This window comes from Tenrec ecaudatus, chromosome 9 (assembly GCF_050624435.1).
Source record: "Tenrec ecaudatus isolate mTenEca1 chromosome 9, mTenEca1.hap1, whole genome shotgun sequence".
Lineage (NCBI taxonomy): Eukaryota > Metazoa > Chordata > Mammalia > Afrosoricida > Tenrecidae > Tenrec > Tenrec ecaudatus.
The window spans coordinates 28430864-28448941 of NC_134538.1; the positions used below are offsets into that span (position 1 = coordinate 28430864).

An 18078-nucleotide genomic window follows, 5' to 3' on the forward strand; every position below is an offset into this window, starting at 1 on the left:
TGATTACAAGAATCTACATATAACCTCCTCCCGGGGGGATGGACAGCAGAGAAGAAGGTGGGTGAGACATCAGACAAATAATAATAATTTATGAATTATAAAGGGTTCATGAGGTAGGGGGGAGTGGGGAGGGAGGGGGAAAGTGAGCAGCCGATATTAAGGGCTCAAGTAGAAGGCAAATGTTTTGAGAATGATGATGGCAACAAATGTACATATATGCTTGACACAATGGATGGATGAATGGATTGTGATAAGAATTGTACAAGCCCCCAATGAAATGATTAAGAAAAAAAAAAAGAGTAGTTTTACTTAAACCTTTTTTTTTTGTGATGGCCGATCTAAGAGAACAGTGTGCAGCTGAGAAATTTTGTTTCCTGCTCAGGAAAAATGCCACAGAAACTGTTGTGATGTTGAACACAGCTTGCAAGGACAGCACTATGGGAAAACTGGAGTGTAACAGTGGTTTCCTTGTTTCAAAAAAGGTATAATCAATATTGATGAGAAACCTCATTCTGGACATCCATCAACATTCCAAATAGATGAATATGTTGACTAGTAGTGCATTTGGAGATGGTTCCATCAAGTCAGATGGTCAATCAAACTTTCTATTTAGAGGTTCTGAAAAGATTGCACAACAGTGCGCAACAAAAAAGATCTGATGTGTGGCAGACAGGGGACTGATTTTGCCACCATAACAATACACCTGTTCACACAGTTATCTCAGTGTGCCAGTTCTTGGCAAAACAAAAACCCAGCATGTCTCTCTTGCCCCATGCACCTTACTCACCTGACCTTGCTATGTGTGACTTCTTTTTGTTTTTGCAAGTGAAGAGGGACACGAAAGGACATGGATTTGATGACGTAGAAGAGGTGAAGAAAAAAATGAGGGAGGCACTGTCAGCCATCCAAACAGGTGAGTTTGAAAAATGTTTCCAAGAATGAAATTGCAGGCTTGACAAATGTATTAAGTGTAATGGAGATTAATTTGAAGGAGACAAGATTGTTTTGTAAAAAAAACAAATACATCGCTTTGAAAAAAAATCCGGTTTTTGTTTGGGTACCCCCTCGTACTTCTTCCAATACAGGCTTTTATGTCTTTTGGCAGTCCATGGCACTTTCAATATTCTTCTCCAGCACCACAGTTCAACTGCATTGATTACTCTTCAGTCTTCCTTATTCAATGTCCAGCCTTTGCATGCATTTGACACAATTGAAAGTATCACGGCTTGGGTCAGGTGCGCCTGAGGCCTGAAAGTAATGTCATGATTTTCCAACACTCTAAAGAGGTCTTGTGCAACTGATTCACTAATGCAGCCTGTCTTTTTTTCCCCATTTCTCATGGTTTTATTGTATTTTAGTGTTTATGAATACAAAACTTGGATGACATGCCCTCCACCTCAAAATTTGGTCCACAAAAAATAGATCAATAGATCCAAAACAAACAACTATATTGATGTAAACGAGGGGAGTCGGAGTGGAGACCCAAAGCCCATCTGTAGATAACTGGGCATCCCCTCACAGAAGGGTCACAGGGAGGGCCGAGTCAGCCAGGGTGCAGTCTAGCTCGTACAGATAAGAGTTCTTGACACAGGGAATCCAATACGGAGAACAGGTCCCTCGGGAGCAGTAGTGGGAGTAGCGATTCTATGACTGTAGGGGAAGGGGGATCAGGGGGAGAAAGGGGGAACCAATCACAAGGTTGGATATATAATACCCTCCTTCCAGGGGAATGAATACTAGAAATATGGGTGAAGGGAGAAAATGGCTAAGATATGAAATAATAATAATATATAATTGATCAATAATTTGCGGGGGTGGGAGGGGACAAAAGAGGATCTGATACCAAAGGCTCAAGTAGAAAGAAAATGTTTTGGAAATTATGATGGCAACATAAGTACAAGTATGCTCAATGTAACTGAATTATGTGAATTATGGATTGTTATAAGATGCCTAAGAGCCCCCCAATAAAGTGATTTATATATATGTGTGTATATATATTTCTTCTATCACAAAAATAAATTAAACCTTACCATTGGGGGGAAAAAAGTTTGTCACAGGCCTTGGTGAGCTCGTAAAATAAGTTAGGATGTGCTTCAACTTGTGGAGGAATATTCTAGCATCCACCTCAAAACATTTGGCAGAATAATCATTGGCCCCTTGATATTACTGGTGGTGATGTGCTTCAGGGGGAGAGAGAGGGTACATGGGTGGGTGTTGAAAACCCACAACAGGCACAGAATCACTGGCTCAAGATGGACCAAAGTTCAATATAGGGTTATATACAACAGTAGAACGATTCCAACAGGTAGTCAATGCCTGGAAAACAGGTTGTAAGCTCTTCACAGCAAGAACAAGATTCAATGTTTCTAAGACTTTGAAGGCAAGGAAACATCACTCTTAGTTTCCAGAACATTGGAGGGGGAAAAAAAATCACAAAACAAACAAAAAGTAAATTCAAACTTCTTAAAGATATCGACAGAATCAGGTTATCAGGCTTCAGAAGACCCCAAACCCATCTACAGACAACTGGACATCCTCTCACAGAAAGGTCACAAGGAAAGGACCTATCAGCCAGGGTGCAGTATGGCATCGACAAAACACATAATAGTCCTCTGGTTCCTGAGGATTCCTCAGCCCCCAATATCATGACTCCAGCTCCATCCACCTTACAAATCCAGCTAGACCAGAGCATGTACACTGGTACAGACAAGAGCTCTGAACACACGGAATCCAGGACATAGAAATCCCTCAGGAACAGAATCGGAAGTAGTGATGCCAAGAAGGTAGAGGAAAGGTAGGGTTGTAAGGGGGAGAAAAGGGAGAATGATCACAATGATCAGCATATAACCCACCCACCCACACCTAAGGGGGGAAACAACAGAAACATGGGTGAAGGGGGGTAGCAGTCAGTGTAAGATATGAAAATAATAATTATAATTTGTCAAGGGTTCACGAGGGTAGGAGGATAGGGGAAGGAGGGGAAAAAGAGGAGCTAATACCAACAGTTCAAACAGAAAGAAAATGATGATAGCAACATTTGTACAATTGGTGTATAGCTGTTTAAGAGCCCCAAATAAAATGACTTAAAAAATCCAGGCTACGTAACCTTCCCCCATTCTCTTGAGCATCAAGTCCAAGCTGCCTTTGGCCCCTTGCAGGGGTGTCTTGTTTTCTTCATTCTCAAAGTAAACACTTGCTCCGTGGGACACCAGCACTTTGACTTCTTCGGCTCTCTCCTCATCACAGGCAAAGTGGAGAGGAGTTTCCCTCGGTGTCTTGGATATCTGTGGGTGCTTTGTAGTACAGAAGGATATGAATCATCTTCAAGTCACCCGTGGCTGCTGCCCGGTGCAATGCAGGAGCCTCAAAATGGTCCTTAGCATCTGGATTAGCCCCACCTCTAATAACATGACAGCAATCTCATGCCTGTTTTTGCAAGCTGCATAATTCAGGGGAGTACAGCCATTTTGATTGACAGCATTCACTTCAGCACCTTTGTCCAGAAGGGCCTTGACAATCTCGTCCTGGCCAGCAGAGGCAGAAATAGGAAGAGGAGACCAACCCGCATCATCTTCATCATTCACTGGCACTCCAAGTTGCCACAAGAATTCAACTATTTCGGTGTGTCCCGCAGAGCATGCCCAGGGTTCTATTGTCCCGATCCATTCTAGTGCCCAGGGATTTATCAGCCAAAATGCTCTCCTTCATCAACTCCAGCTTCCCATTGCAGGCCAAGTTGCCAGCAGTCAGGTTAGACACACATGCCTCATTTAGCTTTAATGTATTGCTGCAACCACCTTTGGGTGATCATCAGCAAAATTTACTTGCATGCGACATCAATGATATTATTCTATAATTTGAATATTTTGTTGGATCACCTTTCTTCGGAATGGGTAAAAATATGAATATTTGCAGCCAGTTGGCCAAATCTTCCAAATGTTCTGACATAGATGAGTAAGTGCTTCATCAGCTTGTTGAAACATTTCGATTGATATTCCATCAATTCCTAGAACCTTGTTTTCGGCTAATGCTTTTAGTACAGCTTGAACTTCTTCCTTCAGCTCAATTAGCTCTTTCTTTCATGCTACTTTCTAAAATGCTGGAATGTCCACCAGTTCTTTTTGGTATGACTCTGTGGATTCATTCCACATCTTTTGGTGATTCTTGCATCATTCGGTATTTTGCCCATAGAATCTATCAATGTTGCAATTTGAGACTTGAATTTTTTCTTGAGTCCCTTCAGCTTAAGATATGCTGAGCATGTTCTTCCTTTTTGGTTTTTTAATTCTAGGTCATTGCATATTTCATCAAATATTTGACTGTCTTCTTGAGCTGCCCTTTGAAATGTACTGTTCAGCCCTTTGGCTTCATTGTTTCTTCCATTAGCCTGAACTACTCTACAATGTAGAGCCAATGTCAGAATTTCTTCTGACAGTCATGCTGATCTTATCCTTCTTTCTTGTCTTTTTAATGACCTATTGCTTTCTTCATGAAAGATGTTCATGATGTTCTCACACAGCTCATCAGGACTTCTGTCAGTAGTGTTCAACACAGCAGATCTGTGATTGAGATAGTATGGAAACTCAGGTAGGATAGACTCAAGTTGTAGTTTGTCTCTCGTGGACTTATTTTCATTTTCTTCAGTTCAATCTTAACTTACATATTAGCAATTGATGATCTGTTCCACAGATAACCCCCGGCCTGCTTTTAGCTACTGATATTGAGTTTCTCCATCATTACTCTCCACAGATTTAGTATATTTGATTAGTGTGTATTCTATCTGGGGAAGTCCTTCTATATAATTATCTTTTGTGTTGTTGGAAAAAAGGTATTTACTATAACAAGTTATTGGCCTTGAAAAATTCTATCATTCGATCTCCAACTTTGCTTCTATCACCAAGACCATTTTCCAACTACTGCACTTTCTGTTTCCAACTTTTCGATTCTAATAATCAATAATTAGCAGTGCATCTTGATTGTATGCTTGATCGATTTCAGACTGAAGATGCTGGGAGGTGAGGGTAGAGTACTACCTCCTTAATCTGGTCACAGATTTCATACAAGTGAGGGAGGTTTCATTAAGGGTGTGGCCTACTCTTAGTATAGATTAATACTACATGGAAACTAGCTCAGGATTTCTGCTGGATATGGATCCTGTATCTGGTTATATATCTGCTGACCTTGGATTCATTCAGTCAACTTTGTATTCATTAGTTCTGTATACACAAGCCTGTAGTTTATCTGCTTCATCTTCTTGCTCCCTATTCATCAGCTCTTGTAGCTAGTCAGGAGAAACTTGTAGCTTACAACTGACCCACAGATTTGATTGAACTTGATTGGATTGAACATATCCACTTCTACAATTGTGTGAGTTGATATAAATTCTTGATATAAATCTCTTTCTATATACATACATACCATATATACTTGAGTATAAGCTGACCCAAATATCAGCCAATGCACCTAATTTTACCATAAAAACTGCATTTAAAATGTGCTGAAAAACTTGGCTTATACATGAGTATATATGATATATACAAATACCACTGGTTTGGGTTTTCTAGAGAACCCAGACTAATACACTTAGTTTTTCTCTTACAATAGTGATGTCATACAATTTTTGTCTTTATGAGATTGACTGATTTTGATGAGTATAATGTCTTCAAAATCCATCCATATCATGATGTGTTCAACAGCTTCATTATAGCTTTTTAGAGGTACATGTGTTAGGCAGGGCTCTCTAGAGAAACAAGACCAGGATATATATATATATATATATATATATATTTACACAGGGAGAAGGAATATAACAGCTAATTAGTCCACACAGCAGTACAGAGATCTCAGTTCAACTCGCTTTTGTGGAACAGCTAATATATAAGAAGTCCTTCAACTCACATGGGCTGCTGGGTCCAAAATCAAGGAAGCAGACAGAAGAGTCTTCCCGCAGGCAGCAGACAGCAGGGTGGCTCAGCAACAGTCAGTAACTTGGGAGCTTAGTGAAGCAGGCCCCTATGGATTTTGAACTCAAGCACAGTGGCAGCAAGCAAGCAATGCAAGGCAACAGGAACCACCAGCCTCAAGCTCAAGCATTGTACACATAGAAGCATGGCAAAGCAGGTCCTGAAGGAGCCTCAAGCTCTAGCAGTACCATCCATGGGTTGGCTTGGCCCACAAGGAGTGCAGCACACAGGTTGAGGCAGAGAACTAGCTAAAGCAGCAGCACACTAGTCCGATCACCAGGGAACAAGAGGGAGATGGGATGCCGGCTGACTTTGTTTATTTCAGTCGTCCTTCAATCAAACTGTGACCTGATTAAATTCCTCCCACATGTTCCTACTGGCCTAGTTAGCACAATAAACCTATCACATGCATAATACTCTATCATAACTATGCTTCAGAGTTTATCCACTCTTCTACAAATTGGCATTTTATTTATTTTTATCTTTTTGCTATTGTAGATAGCTCTGCCATAACATGTATTTGGATAGTTTTCTTTATTTCTTTGGGGTATGTACTGAGTAGAGAGATTGCAGGGTCATTTGTTATTTCTATATGCATTTGTTTAAGAGAGCACCATATTGTTTTCCACAATGGATGTTCAGGTCTGAAATTCCACAATGTATGAGTGTTCCAATTTCTCCACATCCTCTCTATCATTTTTATTTCTGTTTATTTGTTGTAACTCTGCTATCTCTGCCAGTGTGTGGTGGTATATCATTGTTTTTGTTTGCTTGTTTGTTTAATTTGTATTTCTCTGGGTATGTTTATTCCTAAGTATATCATATTTTTTGGTGGTTATTCTAAATGATATTTTTTCTTTCCTTCTCAGTTTTATTCTATAATACATAAGAACCCTATTTGTTTTGTATATTGATCTTATACACTGCATTGTATCCTAATATTTCAATTACTTCCCGTGATAGTTACATAATTTAATGTCAACTTGAGGATATATAAAATTGTAGGGATGGTAGTCAACCTGTAAATCGGTCACAGCCTGATGGTGCCTCCTTGTGGGCATGTCCTTCTCATAAGGAGAGCCTTATGGGCATGTCCTTGTGGGCATGTCCTTCTCATAAGGAGAGCCTTATGGGAGCCTCCCTACCTCTCTCTGCCTTCACTTTTCTGCTGTCCAGTTATCAGATTGCTGCCAGAGTCAACCCCATTGGAGCCACATGCCTCTGCGCCCACCACCCTGTGATCTTCCTGCATTCTAAGCATTGCAAGTGGTTATGTGAGTCTGAAGAGGGACTTATGGACTAGTATCAGAAGTATTGACTTGAATTGGACAGAGCTGGGATGTTTTCTTGGTATATAATTACTTTTTTTTTAAAACAATTTATTGGGGCTGATACAATTCTTTTCACAGTTCATACATATACATACATCAATTGTATAAAGCACATCCATACATTCCCTGCCCCAATCATTCTCAAGGCATTTGCTCTCCACTTAAGCCCCTTGCATCAGGCCCTCTTTTTTTTTTCCCCTCCCTCCCCTTTCCCCCCTCCCTCATATGCCCTTGGTAATTTATACCTCGTTATTTTGTCATATCTTGCCCTATCCGGGGTCTCCCTTCCCCCCTTCTCTGCTGTCCCTCTCCCAGGGAAGAGGTCACATGTGGATCCTTGTAATCAGTTCCCCCTTTCCAATCCACTCACCCTCCACTCTCCCAGCATCGTCCCTCACACCCTTGGTCCTGAAGGTATCATCCACCCTGGATTCCCTGTACCTCCAACCCTCATATGTACCAGTGTACAGCCTCTGTCCTATCCAGCCCTGCAAGGTAGAATTCGGATCATGGTAGTTGGGGGGAGGAAGCATCCAGGATCTGGGGAAAGCTGTGTTCTTCATCGATACTACCTCACACCCTAATTAACCCATCTCCTCTCCTAAGGCCCTCTATGAGGGGATCTCCATTGGCCGACACTTGGGCCTTGGGTCTCCACTCTGCACTTCCCCCTTCATTTAATATAATATATATATACACATACATATATACATATACACATATATACACATACATACACACACTTATATCTTTTTTTTTTTGCATGATGCCTTATATCTGGTCCCTTGGGCACCTCGTGATCGCACTGGCCGGTGTGCTTCTTCCATGTGGGCTTATTTGCTTCTGAGCTAGATGGCCGCTTGTTCACCTTCAAGCCTTTAAGACCCCAGACACTATCTCTTTTGATAGCCGGGCACCATCAGCTTTCTTCACCACATTTGCTTGTGCACCCATTTGTCTTCAGCGATCCTATCATGGAGGTGTGCAGTCAATGATATGATTTTTTTGTTCTTTGATGCCTGGTAACTGATCCCTTTGGGACCACTCGATCACACAGGCTGGTGTGTTCTTCCATGTGGACTTTGTTGCTTCTGAGCTAGATGGCCGCTTGTTTATCTTCAAGCCTTTAAGACCCCAGTCACTATCTCTTTTGATAGCCGGGCACCATCAGCTTTCTTCACCACATTTACTTGTTCACCCATTTTGGCTCCAGCCATTGTGTCGGGAGAGTGAGCATCATAGAGTTCCAATATAATAAAAGAAGGTATTCATGCATAGAGGGAGTGTTTGAGTAGAGGCCCAAGGTCCTTCCGCCACCTTAATACTTGACCTATAAATATAGACACAAAGATCTATTTCCCCAACCTCCTATATATATTTGCATGTACATGTCTTTGTCTAGACCTCCATGAATGTCCTTTGACTCCTAGCTCTTTCCTCCATCTCCCTTGACCTTCCTCCTGCCCTACTACCATGCTTCATCGCCACCTGGGCTAGAGTATACCTCTTCTCTAAGCAACCTTACCCTTGATCATTTCCCACCAGGCCTGCCACTCCCCCTTCTCTACCATTTGGGGTCCCATGTTTTTCCCTTGTCCCTGGGTTTGTTAACACCACTTCCTTACCCCCCCCCACCCCAAGTCCCCCCGGAACTGTCGGTCCCGTTGTTTTTCATCCAGATAGTTCATCCAGCCTGTCCTATTCAGACAGACCTGTGGAGTCACTAACATGCACGAAAACTAGACAGAGGAACACAAAGCAACAGTATACAACCAGACAACAAAACAACCAAAACAAACCACTGAAAAAGAACAGAACAAAACAGTTCACAAGAGAAAAGCTTGTAGTTAGTTCAGGGATCTTTGCTGGCCCTTAGGAGCGTTTTCCAGTCCAGTCTGTTGGGGCACCACGCCCTGGCCCCAAAGTCCACTTTCAGCATTCCCTGGGGACCTTGCCACTCCATTCCCTTGCTGTTCCGCTGCACTCCCCCAGTGATTTGCCTCGGTGTGGTGGGATCAGGTCAGGTGCAATTCCCACACTGTGTCTCCGGTGCTGTCCCCTGTATCGCCCTTAGTCACTGAGGGGCATCATGTCTCATAGTAGGGCCAGCCATGTTGTTCTCTCTGTGGACTGGCTGCTCTACTCAGGAACATCATCATCACGGCCTGGTGGGCCAGGCTGTGCTCCACTCTCTCCTCCTGCCCCTTCATCTGCTCCCGTGTGCTCTGATCAAATATGTCCATCTCCCATAGCTGCAGAGTCAATGTCGTCCTTTGGAACAAATTCTTTTCGGGGGAGGGGCAGGAATCCACTTAATTTATGGTGCTGGGGCCAGCCTCCCAGACCTCTCCACCAGTTCCCTCCTCCACGCCGGGATTATAATTACTTTTTTACATAAAGCTCTTTCTTACATGTATATGTGCCTCTGGGTTGGTTTCTCTAGTCAACCTGGCCTAACACATTATGGTATCGGAATACTAGAGAAATAAATCATGCAGATGGAGAGTGGATGGTTGTTTCTTCTCTGCCTTGTGGTAATTATTATTCTTTGGCTAGCTGGAGGTCAGATATAGCCATGTAGTTTACTGGGTTGCTTTCTGGAAAGGACACGGAAAGTGATGATTTTGATTCCTAGAAATTGCCTTTGGTTATTCCTTTCTGAAATGATGAAAATCAATCTGATAAATGTAAATTTTGAGCTTACAGGTTGAAATCGTCCCTTGAACTTCATTAAAGCCATGCTGCTTAGTCAAAATAGCTTACCAAAAGCCCGGCCCTGGCTTGGTACACCCATAGGGCTAAGGCCATATTGCACATGAATGGGAAAATTTATATAAGAACTGATTGAATTTGACTGGTTTTAAGAATGTGTTTAGGATCTGGCTGTATTAGGATTCTATTGATCTTTACTACCTATTGTTGTTGATATAATGGGTGATAGAAATGATTATTGGGGAGTATGAATAGAGAGTTTGCAAGGCCACTACCTTCAGCAATTAAATTGGTTTTGGTAAATGGATATAGAAAATGCCAGCAAATAATGCTTAGAAAAGGTAAGCCAGACATAGTTCCTTGAGTGCTCAGGAAATTTGCATTTGAAAAGACTTGCGGGGAGAGTTGTTGGCAGACTGAAGGGGGAAAAGGAGCCATTTGGCATTTTTTGATTTTGAACTGGTAGTTTGCTCTTGAAGCTGGGAAAAATCTGGAGTCATAAAAGAACTCTTCTCTTTAAGACTGAACGTTAGAGGGAACATGCAGGCAGCCTGAAATGCTTGCTAGCTGATCACCTGGATCCATCTGTTGAGTGGAAGTGGGAGAAATGCAGCAATAGAGACACAGGTTGAGTCTGGCTGCTGTCACCAGTGGACCTGGCTCACAGGGACTATAGGAGAGATGAAGAAAGAAGGTTGGCTGGTCTGAAGTTTAAGGAGTTGAGCAGAACCTGAGACTATGGCATGACCTAGCCCAAAGGGACTGGGGTTGTTGAGAATTGGTGAAGGGGCCCATAGTCAAAAGGAAAACCAGCCAATGGGCACCCTGGTGAAGATAAGAGTAGCCCTCATTGGGTCAATCAGAACCTGACCAAATGAAGAGATGAAGATAAGGATGTTGAGCCTGTGAATTGGAGCATATGGCTGCTGACTTGATGGACAGCCTGTTCTGATTTAACTTTGTTTATGAATGCGGATTCACAAGGTTCCAACTGGAATGAAATTTCTTCACATCAAAGAACATGCTTGTTTCCTCAGAACACCAGCCTGATATAAAGGGGCAGTGTAGAAATTGGATACTCAAACTTGGGAGAGAAGGGGGTGGGAGTGGGGGTATCAAGTCATGAAGTGGCTGGTTTACAAACTTTCATGGGTGGAGGAATATCTTGATAGGATCATGGTGTAGGTATTCCTGTAACTCCAATTGTTAGGCACAAACATGGTTTTACTACTGTATTTGTTTTTAAAATTAGGTATGACTAAAGAATTGTGTAAAGATGTCATGTTGACAAGAGGTGCTTTGTGGTAGTTACATAATTTAATTTCAACGTGAAATTATATATATATATATATATATATATATATATATATATATATATATAAAGCATAGGGGTGTTGGTATTCAACCTGTCATTCAGGTAACAACCTGATGTTGCCTACTTGTGGGTGTGGTGTTCTTCTCATAAGGAGGATGCTGGGAGCCCACCACCTCTCTCTGCCTTCACCTTCCTGCTGTCCAGACACTCAGATTACTGCCAGAGGCACCACCATTGGATCCACACAACTCTGCACCCACCAGTCTGTGATCTTCCTCCATTCTGCATCATTGCAAGTGGCTGTGACACACTTATGGACTTGAGTTGGATGGGCCTGGAATGTTTTCTTGGTGTATTACTTCTCGATATAAAGTTATTTCTTACACATATATGAGTGTCTTCAGATTTGTTTCTCTAGTCAACCTGGCCTAACATAGTTTCTAATTTTAAAAATCAAGTCCTTGGGGTTTTCTATATATACGATCAAAATATCTGTAACTAGAGAGGGTTTTTGGTATTTTTTTGTATTTACAATAGCACTGACTATGACATCTAGAGTTATATTAAATAAGAGTGATAAGAAAGAGTAACCTTATTTTATCCCATTTGGAACAGAAAATGCTTTCAGTTTCCTTCCAATATGCTGGCTTTTGACTTTGCATTTATGTCCTTTATGAGGTGGTACCCAACAAAAACAGATTTTTTTTCAAAGCTATGTATTTAATTTTTTTTTTAATAAAACAACCTTATCACCTTCAAAGTACTCTACATTACACTTACTACATTTGTCAAATCTGCAATTCCATTCTTGGAAACACTTTTCAAACTCATCTGTTTGGATGGCGGACAGCACCTCCCTCATTTTTTTTCTTCACCTCTTCTATGTTATCAAATCACTGTCCTTCCATGTCCCTCTGCATTCTTGAGGTTGGGGAGGCAGGGGGAAGAAACTGCATGAAGCTAGGTCAGGTGAGTTAAGTACATGGGGTAAGAGAAGCATGCGATTTTTTGCCCCAAACTGGAGCACTCAGATGGCTATGCAGGTACATTGTCATGGTGGAAAACCAGACCCCTGTCTGCCACAGATCAGGCCTTTCTTTGTCACACACTTTTACACACACAATCTTTTCAGAACTGCTAGATAGAAAGCTTGATTAACAGTCTGACCTGGTGGAATGAACTCCAAATGCACTATCACCCTCACATTAAAAAACCAAATGAGCATCAGGTTTTGGGGGGGTTGTGTGTTTTGGAGGGGGGTACCTACTTATGTCGAGGATTATCTATTCAATTCCTATATTATTTAGTATTTTGATCAAGAATGGATATAAAATTTTATAAAATACCTTTTTGTGTGTCAAATAATATAATCATTTTATTTTTTAAAATTTAAAATGGTGAGTGACATTGATTTTTTTATGGTATCAAACCATCCTTGCATACCTGGTATGAATCCCACCTGTTGAATTCCAGTAGCTAGAATTTCTTGAAATTTTTAACATATATAATCATAGGTTTATTCATCTGTAGTTTCCTCTTATAATAATTTCTTTTCCTACTTTTAGTATTAATGTTATACTTGCTTCATAAAATAAGCTTGGTAGTTTATAAACCTGGCTAGACCAGAGGATGTGCACTGGTACAAATAGGAACTGGAAACACAGGGAATCCAGGACAGATAATCCCTTCAGGACCAGTGGTGAGACTGGTGATACCAAGGGTGCGGGGGAACATGGGGTAGAAAGGGGGAAAGGATCTATATATAACTTCCTCCCTGGCTGATGGATAACAGTAAAGTGGGTGAAGGGAGATGTCAGGAGATAGGACAAAATAATAATAATTTATAAATTATCAAGGGTTCATGAGGAAGGGGGGGGTGGGGAGGGAGGGGAAAATGAGGAGCTGATACCAAGGGCTCAAGTGGAAAGCAAATGTTTTGAGAATAATGATGACAACAAATGTACAGATGTGCTTGACACAACAGATGTATATATGGATTGCTATAAAAGTTGTATGAGCCCCAATAAAATGATTTTAAAAAATAATAAGTGCTGTAATATATAGCCATGTTCTATATTCTGGAGTAGTTTGTGTAGAATTGGTGATACCTCTTCTCTAAATGTTGGTAGAATTCCCCAGTAAAACCATGGTCCTGGACTTCATGTTGTACATTTTTAAATAACCAGATATATTTTTTCTTGTATTATAGTTCTGTTAATCTTTATGTCCATCTATTTTAATTTAAGAAATATGGTTCTAGAAACTTGTTCATTTTTTTCTAGGGTTTAAATTTGTTTGGAGTATAGTCTATTTATTTGATTGCTTCTGTATGAAATTTACTGCTTCTTCTCCTTTGTCAAATTTGTCAGTTGCTGGTCAATTTTTTTAATCCTTTCAAAGAATCAACTTCTTGTATTGTTAATTTTTCTTTTCCTTTGTTTTCTGATTAATTTATTTCTGCTCTAATCTTTATTATTTCTTTTCTCCTGGTAGCTAAGCATTTGTTTTGCCTTTCTCATTCTATTTGTTGTAGGTGTTGCATTAAGGTATTGATTTTGATTCTTTCTTAATGTCCCAAATATTTTTATAGTATCTCAGTATTTGTAATTTTAATGATGCCTAATTTGTGACCTAACATGTTCTATCTATAGTACATTAGTGACTGCTGGAAATTAATATATATTGTGGTGTGGTTGGTGGAATGTTCTATATATGTGTAATAGATTGAGTTCATTAATCATATTACGTAGTTCTCCTGTATGTCTGTTGATTTTTATTTTCAATTGATCTCTCCTGGGAATGGTGTATTGAAATCTCCTTCTATTATTATAGTATTATTGATTTGTCTTTTAAACTCTATAAAAGTTTGATTAATATATTTGATGATCTTTCATTGGGTACCAAGATTTTATTATGGTTCTATCTTCCGGATTGATTGTGGCTTTAATTATTTCATAATGGTTTTCTTTATCTAAGGCTATCAACATAGCATTTGGGTTCATACCTAGCAATAGACTCCTGGGGTATAGAATATTTGCAAGTTTAGCTTTGATAGATACTGCCAACTGGTTTCCAATGTAGTCATTCTAACCATCATTCCCACTAGAGTTCTCATACCAATTTTGAATGGTGGTAACAAGGGACCTGCTGGCTCTGCACTCTAACAGGGGCATATCCATGGTGGGTAGGATATAGGCACATTCCTAAAATATGCAGATTGTTGTAAATTTAATTGTGTCCCTTCAAAATTTGTGTTGAAATCCTAATATGTGGATATAATTCTGTTGGGAAAAAAGCTTTTCTCTGTTACGTGAATGAGGCCCCCATCAGTGTAAGGTGTGTCCTAAATCTAATTACTTCTGATTGGCAAACAAGTACAGAAGGGTAAGATAGATGCTATGTGAAAATCACCAAGAAAGCCAGGAATTTTGAATGTTTCAAGGACCTACCCCCTAAGAGAGCTGAGAGAGAAAAAGAAAGGAAGCACTTTCCCTTAGAGCTGGTGCCCTGAATTTAGCCTTCTAGTTTCTTGATCTATGAGAATATAAATTTATTTACTTTAAAGCCACTCTAGAATGAGGTCTATTCTCATTCTCCCTTTCCTCTGGAAACATAAGTGCAATGTTCCTGCTCAGAGCAGTTTGTGCCTAGAGAGGACAGCAGGGTTGGCCTCAGCTCAAGATGTGACATGCTCTCCTACGTGATAGCACTGCAGGGGACATCCTGAAGACACAGCTCAGAGAATACAGCCTGTCTGACCTACTCACATGGGGCATATCAAGAGGGGAGCACACAAACCTGAGATGGGAGCATAGCCACAAAGTCCCTACGGAATCCCGAGCACGTACTTCTGAGTCAGGGGCAGCACTTGGCACCCCATCTGAACTGGTTGGGGACTACTCACAAGGGGAGCACACTGAAAGTCTGAAGGTGTCACTGAGGGGCGGGGTGGGGTGGGCAATAGACCACTCCATCTCTGACTTCAGGAATAGCAATAGAGACTTTTAAGGTGCTCGCCATTCAGACATGAATGCTGAAGGTTAAAAGGGTGTACGTGTTGTTCAGTAAGCAGGACCAGGGTATGTAACCCTGAAATAAATGAAGTGGACTGATGGTTTATACCATGTCCTTCTCTTTTTAACAGAGACATATTCATCTGCTCATTACCAGGATCCCCGTTAGACTTGCTACTGTGTGTGTGTGTGTGTGTGTATGTGCATGTTTGTCTACACAAGATAGGCAGGGTAGGCAAGCTTCTGAAGACAGCAACTGGACCGACAGTTCCTGGGGGACATATGAGGTGAAAAGAGAGGTGGAGGTGAGCAGGGAGCAAACAATGATGGGTACAGGGGAATAGTAAGTGTTCTAAAATTAATGGCAATGAGGATGTAGCATTTCTGGTCTTGTTTCATCAGTTGAATTGTATCTGAGGGGAATTACTTGGCTAAACATAATAGTGGGGTAGGAGGGGAAAAGAGGAAAGAAAAAATATATGTGTGTTTGTTTATATATGTACATATATGCAAATGCAACAAGGAAGGAGATGGACTCTGTATGATATCTTCCTGACACGATCTCTGAAGACAAAATGGGTGCATAAGCAAATGTGGTGGAGAAAGCTGATGATGCCTGGCTATTAAAAGACATAGTGCCTGGGGTCTTAAAGGCTGTAGTTAAACAAGTGGCCACCTAGCAGGGCAACAACAAAGTCCATGTAAAGGAAGCACACCAGCCATGTGCTCATGAGGTGTCAAGGGGAAGATGTATGAGAAGTTCAAAAATAAGCAACCAAATCAATGTGAAGGGGCGTGGATACAGTGAAGACTCAAAATCCAGCTGTAGGATAATTAGACAGTCCTTCTCAGAAGGGCCACACAGAAGAGATGATAAGTCCAGGGTGTGGTATGGCATTGCTGAACCACATAACTATCCTCTGTTCTTTAATATTTATTCCTTTTAGTATTATGGTTTTTATTTGTTTTATCGCATTAATCACGTTAGATTTGCATATGTTCATTTGTATATTTAAGATCATTCAGTACATGAAATTCAAGATAGATAACCCTTCAGAAACAGTATCAGGAGTAATGGTTCCCTGAGGTTACGGGAAGGGAGGGGGGAGGAATAGGGAAAAGGGGGAGCTAATAACATTGATTACTGTACAACCCCACTCGATGGGATCAAACAACAGAATTGTATGTGAATGGATATATTGTATTGTGTAAGATATGGAAAAAAAAGAAAAGAAAAGAAAACGTGCTCCTAGGGGGTATGGTTGAGGAGAGAGGGGGTAAAGGGGAGCTGATATCAAGCAGTTCAAGAAGAAAGAAAATGCTTTGAAACTGATTGTGGTAGCAATTGTCCAATGCTGCTTGATGTGATTGAATTATGGAAGGTTATGATATCTGTAAAAGTTCTCAATAAAATGATTTTTAAAAACAGAAACAAATTACAGCAGCATTAGGAAACTAAGACAAAGATCATTGTCCTTACGACAATTCTGAAACCATCCGTGCAATGGCATTGTCTAAATTTAATATTCTTGCTGAGAGATCAAAATGAAGAATCTGTCACTGATAGGAGTAGACTGTCAATTGATAACTTTGAGGGCCTTATCACCCCGAAGAGCCTCTGGGTTAAACCTGCATTTGCACACTTTGCCCATCTCAGAGAAGTGCCATCTGCTGACTTTGTATGGCTTTCTCTCAAAGATCCTGCTTCTCCCTCTATTTCTGGAACTGATGGGGTGAGGTCTCTGCTAGGCATTTGCAGTGTGTCAGATGGTTTAATACGCCCTTGGCCATGACGTCAGAACTCAGTACTAACAGAGATAATATAGTTATTGTTCATCTTGCTGTGACACGAAGTTGAATCGCATGGCTTGGGAAACTTATACACAATCCAATCACTCAGCAGGTGAGGAAAACCTGCTGTTGGGTTACCTGAAGAAGGGGTGTCTTGATCTGTCCAGTGGGAGACCTGTGACTTCAACAGGTCACACCTGCAGTGGCAGAGCAGAAACGTTTTAAGCCAGAGAAGAAGTAAGGCAGATGACAAGGGCTTCGATACTCCCCTCTTTCTCTCTCTCATCTTTCCTCTCTCTTTTGAGATTTTGTTGAAAGGAATGCACTTCTTTCTCACTGTCTACCCAATTGGAAAGGAACAGAGACTGAGGGAGAATCGCTGGTTACAACCAGGGTTCAACTGAGTCAGGTTGGCCTCTAGCCCTGCCAATCCATACCAATACCTAATAGTCAGATGAGGCGCATGTTAATGCGGTGAAGTGACATTATTTGGCACACCAAAGGAGCACACCCAAAATGCCCATGTGGAGACGTTGTATTGGCTGGAGCAGCAGCACAAAGCAGAGCCCACAAAACAAAGAAAACTGAGTGCCTGCAGGCAACAGCAGTGCTAAAGGAGCTTTGAAACACTTGCCCAAGCCGAGCAGAGAACACAGGCTGTGTGACTGGGTTGTCATGGACCAGAAAGAGAGATGTGGCTACAGGGCTGAGTAGAGGCACTCCGGACAACATTTCTGATCCTGCCTGTTAAAGGCCCTAAGAACCCCCCATAATTGTAAGTATTGTCTGTAAATTCTGTGTGGTCGTTGATACATTATCAAACACAGCAGAGAAGTTGAGTGTCATGGGATGACCGTTGGTGTCAGAATAGAACAAGGAAGGTTAGAGGATGAAGACATGTCTGACCTCTGCCACGTAGAAATGGATTGGGCAGATGTGATACTGCATTCTGC

At 41.1% G+C, this 18078-nt stretch overlaps 1 long non-coding RNA gene and 1 pseudogene across 1 annotated transcript in view; both read right to left on the minus strand.

Moving 5' to 3' along the window:
* The window catches only part of LOC142456309 (uncharacterized), a 111072-nt gene that overhangs the window by 52423 nt on the left and 40571 nt on the right, over nucleotides 1-18078 (minus strand). The gene's annotated exons all lie outside the window — the stretch shown is intronic.
* LOC142456954 (uncharacterized) lies at nucleotides 3084-10088 on the minus strand (annotated as a pseudogene).